An 11395-nucleotide genomic window follows, 5' to 3' on the forward strand; every position below is an offset into this window, starting at 1 on the left:
AATGGAAGGAATGCTTTGGACTTGAATTTCAAAACATTTGAGGAGGAAAGCCCCGGATTTTTCAAACAATAATTGAGGGATGAGCTTAACACGCAGTTCTCTTTAAATAAAGTGAGCTAATGCTCCCATATGAAATCTGAAATTAATTTTAAAAAAAAATTGCAACTTCAAAAAATTCATGATAGAGAACATTTAAATTCATCCCCCTAGTATCACTGAGTATTGCTCAAAAATTTTGTTTTATAGAGCTTCAACTTTGAAAAAAAATTTGGGGGAGAGCCTCAAAATCCCCTACACGTAACATCATCAAAGTTTGTCTGCAATTGCGTTTTTTGAACTTCAATTTAAAAAAATTAGGCATGGGGAAGTTTTATTTTATTTTTCGAAAAAATCAATCGGAGGCAGCCCCTTAGTCCCATCCCTTAACGTCAATTAAATATACCTATAATCACGTTTTTATGTCATAAAGTTCAAAAAATTTCAGCAGAAGGACCCCAAACCTTTCCTCCCCGTATCATTACCCGATACTCGAAAATTGCATTCTTAGAACTACAATTTCAGATTTTTTTTGGATCAGAACCCCATATCCTCTCTTAGATGGGGAAAGTTTTAAGAGTGTCCCCGCAAAATTGTTTTCTGGTTTTGCCACTACCAAAAAATGTGATTTAAAAGTACCATACCGGGAAATTTAAGAGGAAATGCCGCTGGACCCCTACTGTCCAAAGAGACAGCCTTAAATTGCGTCTTGGACTTCAATTTCGAAAAGTTTGAATAATAAGCGTTCAAATCCCTCCTCTCTTTCGTAACGTCAAAAAAAAAGATAGCTCAAAATTGAGTGTTTAAAATTTCAGCTTTTGGAGAAATTTCGGGAAGTGACGCGACTTTTCCGGAGCTATGGTCACCAAAAATTGCTTAAAATTGACTTCAATTTTGAAAGAATTTCAGGAGGGAACCCCAAAATACCTTACCCTTAAAGTTTCCAAAAAAGTTCCTAAAACTACAATTTTTGATGTCAATTTAGAAAATTATTTCATCAACTCAAAAAAAAAAAAAAAAACTTTTCTTACTTTTTATAAATTCACCTTTTTTCATAAAAAAAATTTTTTTCAAAGATCGAACTTGATACAATAATTTGAAGAGTATGGATAATGACGTTAAGTATTAGTCAAATTATGCAAAATTCTCTGGAGGGGCGGCACATTAGGTTTTTGCATGCGGGCAGACGACACTCTAGGATCGTCCCTGACTACATACCCAAACAATGCATGTAAACTATTTAAGCAAGCTGTGACATGAATTAGGTGCTTTATTATCATTATTATTTTAATGACGTGCATTTCTGTTTTTCCTATGGTATTTTTACAAGTCTATTTTTTGTGAAGTCTATTTTTTCTTCACTATAAAAAAAAAGAACGTTTTTGCCATGTTTAAATTTTTACTAGTCTTTTACATGATCTCAAAAATGAAATCAACATTTGAAATGGCACTGGACAGGTTATGCTACTTTCAAAAGCACTCAATTAGAAATTAAAAATTGCAAGTAGTAAAACATGTAAAATGTGAATAAAGACCTTCACACAACATTGACTTGCCATAGTTTAACAAAGTTGTAAATATAAATTATATTTTACATTAAAAAAAATTACAGTTGAATTTACTTTATAATAATTTATATACTCAGTTATAATGAGCAATATTTTTAAGTTTCATAAAATTTTGATTGACTTTCACCTGTCAATCAACAAATTTTTCTCAGGAATGAAACCTTAGGCTCGGGAAGTTTTGAAATGCATTAAGAAACACATTTGAAAAATATATTTGCTGAAGTAAATGTTATCACTTCAGAGATAATATCTACTGTTGAGAATATTGGTTACTGAAATTCAAAGTAAAGATGATGTCAAAAAAATGAATGGGGGACAATGGTAATGAAAAACATGGAAGATTTCTATTCTAGGACATCCTCAACAAACTCTCGACAGTGTTTGATTGCACTAAAAAAGTCAGTTTTTTAAAGCTAGGGAGGCAATTGACAATGTTTTCCAATCGCAAACAAAAACATAACAGACACAATAAGACAGTTCAAAACAAATTAACCAACTTCTGTGGTGTTTATGAAAACAGTGGCGGGTCTAACGGTATGCAAACTAAGCGGGCCGCGGGGGTGCCCCCGTGATGGCGCAAGGCCCCCGAAATTCAGCGATACAATAGGGACCAAAGCTCGACTGGAAACTGTTAAGCTCGAGCAAATTGGTTTTAAATATTACCAACTGTAACTAAACGAATGAGTTATTTTAAGGTCGAGGCCTGAGTTACCAAAAGGCCCATTATAACTGGTTTAGGGGCCCCCACCCCAATTGTTTCACCAATATTTTGAATTACGATGCCAATGCCATAGAGCCTTGAAGTTCGGCAAGCATATAAAGCTCGAATACGTTGGTTGTAGAGTTTACCAAATAACTAAACTACAGAATTTTTTTTACAGTCGAGATCTGATAACCAATAGGCCCATAAGGTCCGGTTTAGGGGCCCCCCAAATATTTTCCAAATATTTTGAATTACAATGCAATAGGGCCTCAAAGTTCGACTAGAATCTAAAGCTCGAATACGTTTGTCTTAGAAATTACCAACTGTAACTAAAATAGATATCTTTTACAGTCGAGATCTGATTAACCCAATAGGTCTATGAGGTCCAGTTTAGGGGCCCCCAAAGTTTTTTAACCAATATTTTGAGTTACAATGCCATAGGGACTCGAACTTTGACTAAAATCTGTTCAAATACGTTGGTTTTAGATTTTACCAACTAAAACTGAATGAACGAGTTTTTTTTACAGCCGGGGCCTGATTTACCAATAGGCCTATGAGTTCTACTTTACGGGCCTCCAAAATATGCTCTTTTTATGCCAAAAAATGACTTCCGAAATGACCTCTCCTTAACCAGATGCTGGATCTGCCCTTGATCAACAGGTCCGTGAGTCCCGATTTAGGGGCTCCAAAAATTTCACCACTATGCCATAGGACCCCGAAACTTGAATGGAGTGCAAAGGTCGAATTTGTTGGGTTCAAATATTACTAACTGTAATCAAACGAACGGCCCGTGCAGTTATGTCAAAACGAAAGTACTATCCCAAACTTATTCCGTGTGCGAACCATTCCCTAAATTTAATGGGAAAGTTCGTTGCAGAAAGTTGTAGCTCTGCAATTAAATATTTTATGTTTGTGCAAGAGCTGTTTACATTTTGCGCTGCATCAACTCATCGATGGAGCATTTTGGCTTCCAAGTGTACACAAAGAGGCAATCAGTTTCCGTAAAAAGTGTATCTGACACAAGGTGGTCAGCTAGAGCAGGTGCAATATTGGCTATAAAACTTGGGTTCTCATACATAATAGAGGCTCTGCAAGAAATTGGTACTACGAAAGAAGAGAAAAAAGCGACAGTTCTAGTTGTGACAGCACTCTTAAAGAAGAAGGTAAAATATGAAACTGCCTTAATGACTGTGATTTGAAACACTCTTTGCAACGAATAAATGCAGTTAGCAAATCATTGCAATCAATAGAGTGTGAACTCTTAAAAGGGTCCAGTTTAATGAAATCGCAAGAAAATTTCATCATTAATTTTCGAAAAGAATACGAAAGAGTAGAAAAAGAAGCAACTGATATTTCAGGGTTAGCATTTACTGAAGAGGATGTGCAAACTAGCAGATGTCAAAAGAGGAACTATTTTTTTGATGAAAATAAAAAACCAGGACACGAGCTCTCAACCAGAAACAGTTTTAAAGTTAATTCTTTTTTTGTGATATGTGTCAGCATAAGCGCACAGCTATCTCTTCCAAGAGTTCAGAAATATGAAGTTGCCCTTGAGCCATTTTGGATCTTCTTTGATTGAAACATATCTACAGAAGAAATAAAAACATCACTCAAAAGTTTGAAGGAAATTTACAGAAATGATATTGATTTTTGCACTTTAGAAGATGAATTTTATCACTTTATTATGTTCCTCCAAGAAAACGCCTCTGAAACAACACCAGAAAATCCAGACACTTTAGACTCACTTCCAGACTCTTGTTATCACATTTATCATGCAGCGAAAGAAATGTCTTGTACATTTCCGAACATGGAAACATTGCTGAAATTTTTTTTAACTATTCCATTGTCGAATGCGTCTGGCAAACGATCTTTTTCTGTTTTGAAGAGAGTGAAAAATTATTTAAGAAAGAAAATGGGATTAAATAAATTAAATAACTTGGTGATTTTATACATAGAGGTAGATATGTTAAATCGCATCGACACTAAAAGAATAATTGACAATTTTGCTGCCAGTAAAGCATGCCGAAAATTTATATAAGTTAGATACTAAAAATAAAAACTATTGTGTAACGATATTGCTTTAAATTTTTGTTTATACTTTATTTTTATTTTATTGGAACTTTTTTACTTAAGAGGGGGGGGGGACGAAAATTTTTACCGCTTAGGCCCCCCCCTTCAATTGATCCGCCTCTGTATGAAAATGATAACAACAAAAAACAAATAAAAACTTAGTATATACCATGAGTTTTCATGATATTTCTGCAATTTATTTATTTATCTTATACATATAAAATCTGAGTATCTATCTATCTATGTCCAAGCTTCTTCTCCCAAACGACAGTGAACTGACCATCAAACCAGGTATCGATGGATTCGTCATCTTCCCGTCTTCATGTTTGGCTATTTAACATAATCCTCCGATAATAATTAGCGGAGATATCAATTAAAAATTATTAATTATGACTCTTAGATTTCAAAATAAAATCCATATTTTTTGAAGGCTTTCCTCCATTCAAATTATTATTCAGTGCTTCAACTCAACTTTCCGGATGAATGCTTTTATTAAAATTTACAGCGTGAAGAAAATCATTGAGATGAAAGATCTGTTGCCATTTCTTTTTCTCGAATATGTACAGGTAAAATTCTTGTTTTTGTTTTGAGGCTTTTCCTGTAATCAGGGGATTTAAATAGTTTACTTTTTTGGGGGGTTTTCCGCAATCTGCCGCAAAACTACACTGACTTTTTTTTTTGGTTCAAGCCTGAGTGTTGAACTCGCGTTACTTGACATAACTTTTATTTTTGAGGTGGACCGTGCAAAGCCGGGCGACGCAGCTAGTTTATTATTATTATTTGAGTATTCATTTATAACAAGCAAATATCAGTCCCTTCACCTTTGTTATAAGTGAGTTTGACTGTAGCACATAAATGAAAAATTTCACAAAAACATTACATGAAAAACAATAAAGAATATCAAATAGCACCTTTCAAAATTTAATTGAGTAAAACTATTGGTTAAAACATAATAAATCCCTTAGTTTTACTAGTTTTAATTTAAAAAAATAAAAATCATTACATAATGGGGTGGTTTCCTTCAGTCAAAAGTACTACTTTTAGTCATTGAAATAGATAGAATGAGCAAAAAAAAAAAAAAAAAAAAACATGGACCAAGAAAATACTTTTATTTTCATAACAGTTTTTTTTAAATGTCCGATTTTTCAAACAAGGCGTGGTCTTTATGACGTCACAAATGATGCATTTTGCTGCATCTTTCTACTACGTTTTCACGTTATAATCAAGCAGCGAATTAAAATTGCGCTCTATGCTTGCTACCAACCATATCGTTGCCAATACACATGAGTAAAGATGTGAATTAAATATTTTGGACCGTGAATGGCAACACTGAATGGTATTTCATCATTTGTGATGTCATCGGCAGAAGCGTTAAACGATGAAAGAGCACCGATTTAAGTAAATTTTTTAAAATATTAAACGTAAAGAAATTATTCAAAAAATGGTTAGATTCTATGTTTTTAAGCATGTTTTTTCCGAAAAAAAATACTTTTAAAATTTTGGAAACGACCCCATTATTAACAAACTATTAAAATAATCTTATAGGACATATGTTTAAAATAATAACTATTAAATCAATTTTACAAACTATTAAAATAATCTTATAGGATCATGTTTAAGAACATAAAAATAACATGTTCCACTAGTTTGAACAAAATGCTAACAGAAAGAGTAAATTGGGGGGAAAAAAGAGAGATATATATGAATGTCAAAAGGTGTTTACTTGGGTAACTGCAGGTAAGAACCAGAATAAGCTTTATATTTGTAATTGACAACATGCCAGTCTTTTGTGTACGTCTTTATACACTGTCTAGTAAATAAAGATGACACTTCATTTTCTGTCAAATCAAGCACAGCGGGAACAATAGTTCTATAAGTCCTTTCAATGACTTCCTCCTTGAAATTGTTTTTAAAAAAAAGGAAGAAAGAAAAAAAAAACTTCATCAAAAAATATCCATCATAAAATCATTATCATTATAATGCATGAATAGTTATAATGTTAATGATTGAAATACTTTGAAAAATTGTTCCCTCCAAAACATGTGAGGGAAATTCTACTTCATACTTTTTTTTTTAAATTCATTTACTGCATTTACTTTATGCATACAATCTCAACACATTTTATAATTTTCTTTTTTTAAATCATTATCTTTTTCAACCAATAAAAATTTTAGCATTCTTTAATGTTCTTTTTTTCAGGAAAAAAAAATCATAACGAACACTTGAAGAGCAATGTCGTTTCGCTTTCAATTTTATATTAGTCTGCACATCTGTCATTTTTACAATGTTGCACACATCTCCACCTGTCAATACTTTTCTTCTTACTTTAAACGGCTTGCACGGGGAAAGGGGGGGGGACTATCCCCTCACATCCTAAAGTAAACAGGCCTTGCTACCTCACTTTTCAGGGTTAAAAATTAATGCTTGATTGAAAATGACATTTTACAGGGAGAATTAATTTTACGAAAATACAAGCAAAAATTCCAAATAAATGGACTATTCTCATTTTACAAATACAAAAGTGACAACCACAACAGGCTCTAGGCCCAGCTAGGTTGGTCCTAGTCAATTTACAATCCCCAGTGAAGATCAATGGCCCTCTTAAAACTATCTACTCCCTTGCTCATTACCACCTCTTCCGGTAAGCTGTGTTCCAAGGTTCCACTACCCTGCTATAATAATAATTTTTCCTAATATCCATGTTAGCCTGAGATTTAAATAGCTCAAAACAATGACCCCTTGTCCTGTTTTCAGTGCTTAACTTCAGCCCCGTAACATCTTTCATTTTAATAAATTTAAAAAACTGAATCATGTCCCCTCGGTCTCTTCTTTGCTCAAGACTACATTTTTAGCCTTCTAAGCGTGGAATCATAGTCTAAATGAGAAAGTCCATTAGTTAGCCTTGTAGCCCACCTTTGAACTCTTTCCAATACATTAATATCTTTCTTAAGATTAAGGAGCATACTCCAAAACAGCATACTCCAAATGAGGTCTTACCAAAAATTTTTATTTTAAAAAAATGGGATCTTTTACAGATCATCTAATCAGTAATGTTACAATCCAATAATATAACACAATTTCAGCCCCCCCCCCTCCACAAAAGAACTTGAGGGCCCCATGGGGGTGTTCCCCGTAGGGTATTCTAGTTATCCCACAAACTTCAGGTAAAGTTCATATTGTGGAGCTTTTTAAGGACTTTAACATGCTGCAAAATCAAACAAATGTCACTCTTTTCAATGAGATACTTGCAAATTAATGATTTAATAAAAATATGGAAAAATAATCTTGAAATATTTAATTTTTTTTTAAATGAAAGGTAGCCAAATGTATTTTTCCCCTAGACAATGTTTGTACAAAATTTCATGGTGATCAATTGAGTAGTTAGTAGTGAAAATATTACAAATCAACAAAGTCACTTTCGCATTAATAATACTATAAGGATTAGTAATAACAATTTTCCTTATAATTTTTTTAATTATAAGGTTATTAAATACAAAAATCATTTACTCCTTATAATATTTGTAAACATTGAAAGAAATACATTAAATGGCTACTAATGGTAAAAATATCGATGCTAAACTAAAACAGTCTATAGATAACAGTCTACTAATTAAATATTTGAATTTTTATGTTGCTAACAACAGAAAACATAATTTTATAGACAATAATGAGATAATTGGGTACAGATGTGATATACCCCCCCATTTGGCGACATCCGATTTTTTGTACAAAATTGAAATATTTTTCTCGCCAATGAGGTGATAATTTTTTAAGCATGGCATCCCTGGTGAAATTAACCTGTGTTTGGTAACCCGAAGGCAAGCTCGTTAGATCTGTTCAAACTTGTTTACTTGGGTTGTTTAGATACCTGTTGTTTCGTGCAATATACCTTACAGGAAAGCTTATTTTGTGTTAGTTTAAATTCAGTAGTTATGTTTTGAAGTAAAAACATTAGAAAATGCCAGTTTCTTCAAACTTGAACGTTAACTAAAAGTTAACTCCAACGTGGTGTGTATCTGTAACGTGCCATTGTCATATGATGTATTGTTTTAGACTGAGTGTGAAGATTTATACCATAAAAAGGTAAGTTCTTCATTTTAGAATTAAGAAAAAAACCTCTCACTTCCGAAATTCTTTGTTTTTACAAATCCTTGAGGGTTTCTTGTAGTTTTTAACTTTATTTATCATTAAAATTAATCAGTCGCCAATTAATCAGCATTGGTCAATTATCTTTTGCTGATTAATTAGTCAAGTTGCTTACAGGGCATCCCTAGTGTGTACAAAATTTCATTCAATTTCATTTAGTTTTTTGAGCTAATACAGTCACATTTTCCAGAAATGGTCAAAATGGGTTCAATATAACCTCAAAATGTGTAAATCTGTCAAAAATAACCCTTTTTATGAATTCAGTAATCTCTTCTTTCTATTAGATATAGCAGAAAGTAAGACAAAAAAAAAAAAAAAAGAGAGAGAAAGTTCTAAATGCTAAATTGAAACTTTTCTCTAAAATATTGATACAATTATTACACTACCTAAAGATATGCGGATAAAATAAACTGATCTTTTTAAAAGAAAAATCAAAATGTGAATACATTTGATACATTTTGTGAAGTAGAAAAAATATTTTACCTAACTAAATTGAATACGTCAAAAATTGTGTGCAAATTATTATAGTCATGTAAAATCTAGTTAGATCTTTAACCATAGAACAGTACAAAATATTTTTTTTTTGAAAACCTTATTTAATAAACAATATTTAAAAACTAATACATCAATAAAAAGATGAATATAAAGAAACAAAAATACTAGAATTTAACTCTTACTGATACGTCATCTTGAGGAAACAGCAGCATTTCTCGCAAAGGATCATTTTGCAATATTGTTTTATTCTTTTGATAGAAAGCTTCAAAATCTACAGGTTCTATCAATTGCGGTTTAGCCTAAATGAAAAACATTAGGTTTTAGCTAAAAACATATTTAAAAGCAAAAAATAACAAAAATCATGTCAAATTCATTGATACAAGATACTTTTCCTCTTTCAAAATGAATACATTCAACATAAGACTTGAATGCATGCAGTGAAATTTCACATTAAGACAAAGTTCTTTTTGCGTTTTGTTTGATAAAATAGTGCTGTTGTATTGGTTTCTGACCATTTGTAGATATAGTGCTGGACCCCAAGAGCTCATCCATTTTTTCATCTTCTTTCTACCATATTGGTGAATAGCTATAACCACTGAATTTAGATACCCAGTTTCGCCAGCAGGTGGAGGTTCCAGCTGACTTTCCGATGCAATATTGGTGCACTACGAATTGAATTTTTTCATATTCGGGTTTATCTCTACATATTTCTGAGACTGTCAATTTGTCAGGAAAAAAAATGGAAATTTGAAGTGTGCTGCTTCACTTTTCCAACAGTACCTTAATTTGGTGTGAAGTCCGACTTCCACAGTACACACATGCCATAGGGACCCGTTTGTAGGGTAGGCAATGATTCACAGCATAACAACACATTCACACAAAGAACGGAAAAAGACAGAAGAGGGAAAGTATATCCATGCCTGAGCCGGGATTCGAACCGGGACCACCCCAATACAGTCAGACTCCTCTGACTACTAGACAAGGCAGGCAGCAGATGTTATTATGTACTTGGCATATAACAGATGGAAGGATGCCTATGTTATTGAGATGCTTTGCAGAGCAGTCATTGTCAGCTTTTAGTCTGAAATTTTCCATAGCCTCATCTCCTCTTCACAGGGTACATCAACACGATGAACAAACATTGACAACAAAACATTTTCCAAAGGTCTTGGATGTTTTCCCAGGGTTTACCCACTTATTTTGCTTTTGAAGTGGAAATCTTTTACATAATGGCTCCTTATTAGTGATGGGCATAATCGAGATCTCAGGAATCGAGTGCTTCTGATAATCGAATGATTGATAATCAAGATCTTTTGAAAGCGAGAACTCGAGCGATTGATAATCGAGATCTTTTGAAATCGAGCGATTGACTTCTCGAGATCTTCCGAATCGAGTACTTAAACGATTAACTTTGAGATTTTTTGAATCGAGTTCTCAACCAGTATCTAGACTTCCCGAGTTTTCCGGAATCAAGTTTACTTTTACAGGGGTGCACGCTAAGGGTGTCCATGGCGCAGACTATGCCAATAAAACTTTGGGGGGGAAGAAAGCATCTTTTAAATCTCATTGGGGGGGGGAAGGCTCTTGTCCTAGGAGTTGCTCTGTAATATTTGAGAGGGTGCGTTATCGCTCTTGAGGGATTGTGGGAGTGGCAACTCTGACTTCTAGAACAGTCGACTTCTTGAATTGTTTCTGCAGGATCGCGCACAAGGGGAAGGGATACCATAAAGCTAGTCATTTAGGGGGTCAGGAAGGGGCAATCACCCCACCCCCCATGTTTTTGAAATAATTACATGGACATTGTATGTGGGCATACGTTTTATTATTGATTTGTATATTCTTTTATTCACCCCCCTCCCACCTCCTGGAAAATTTGAAATAATAGGCGTGAGTGACACATACTTTTGTCACTACAAATTTGAGGGCAGGCCCGTCATTTAGGGGAACCAGAGTGGTCAATCGCCTCCCCGTCGTTGAAAATTAATGTTTTTTAATGTACAGAAACGTGCTTTTTGTAGTTTTTCATTAAAATTTGCACTGGGTACATAACCTTTGCCCCCTCTCCCAAGCCTCATCCTGGATGAACCTGTTTATGGGTCAATTTGGTAGGTATTAGTCTATTTTTAGGGGAAGGGGTTCAATCCTGAGAGGGATGTAGGGCTGAACTTTTTCAGAATCAAGTTGACTTTGACAGGGGTGCCCACCAAAAAAAAGGGGGGGGGAGGGTTCATGGCACAGCCTGCGCCAATGAAATTTTTAGGGATGGTTTTTGAGACTATTTTTAATCTCAAACTTTGGGAGGGGGGGGTTACAGGATCTTTTCCTAGATAGATGCTCTGTTACATTTGAGAGGGTGCGCCATTCAGGGGTTATATGA

This window comes from Uloborus diversus, chromosome 5 (genome assembly GCF_026930045.1).
Source record: "Uloborus diversus isolate 005 chromosome 5, Udiv.v.3.1, whole genome shotgun sequence".
NCBI classification, from domain to species: Eukaryota; Metazoa; Arthropoda; class Arachnida; order Araneae; family Uloboridae; genus Uloborus; species Uloborus diversus.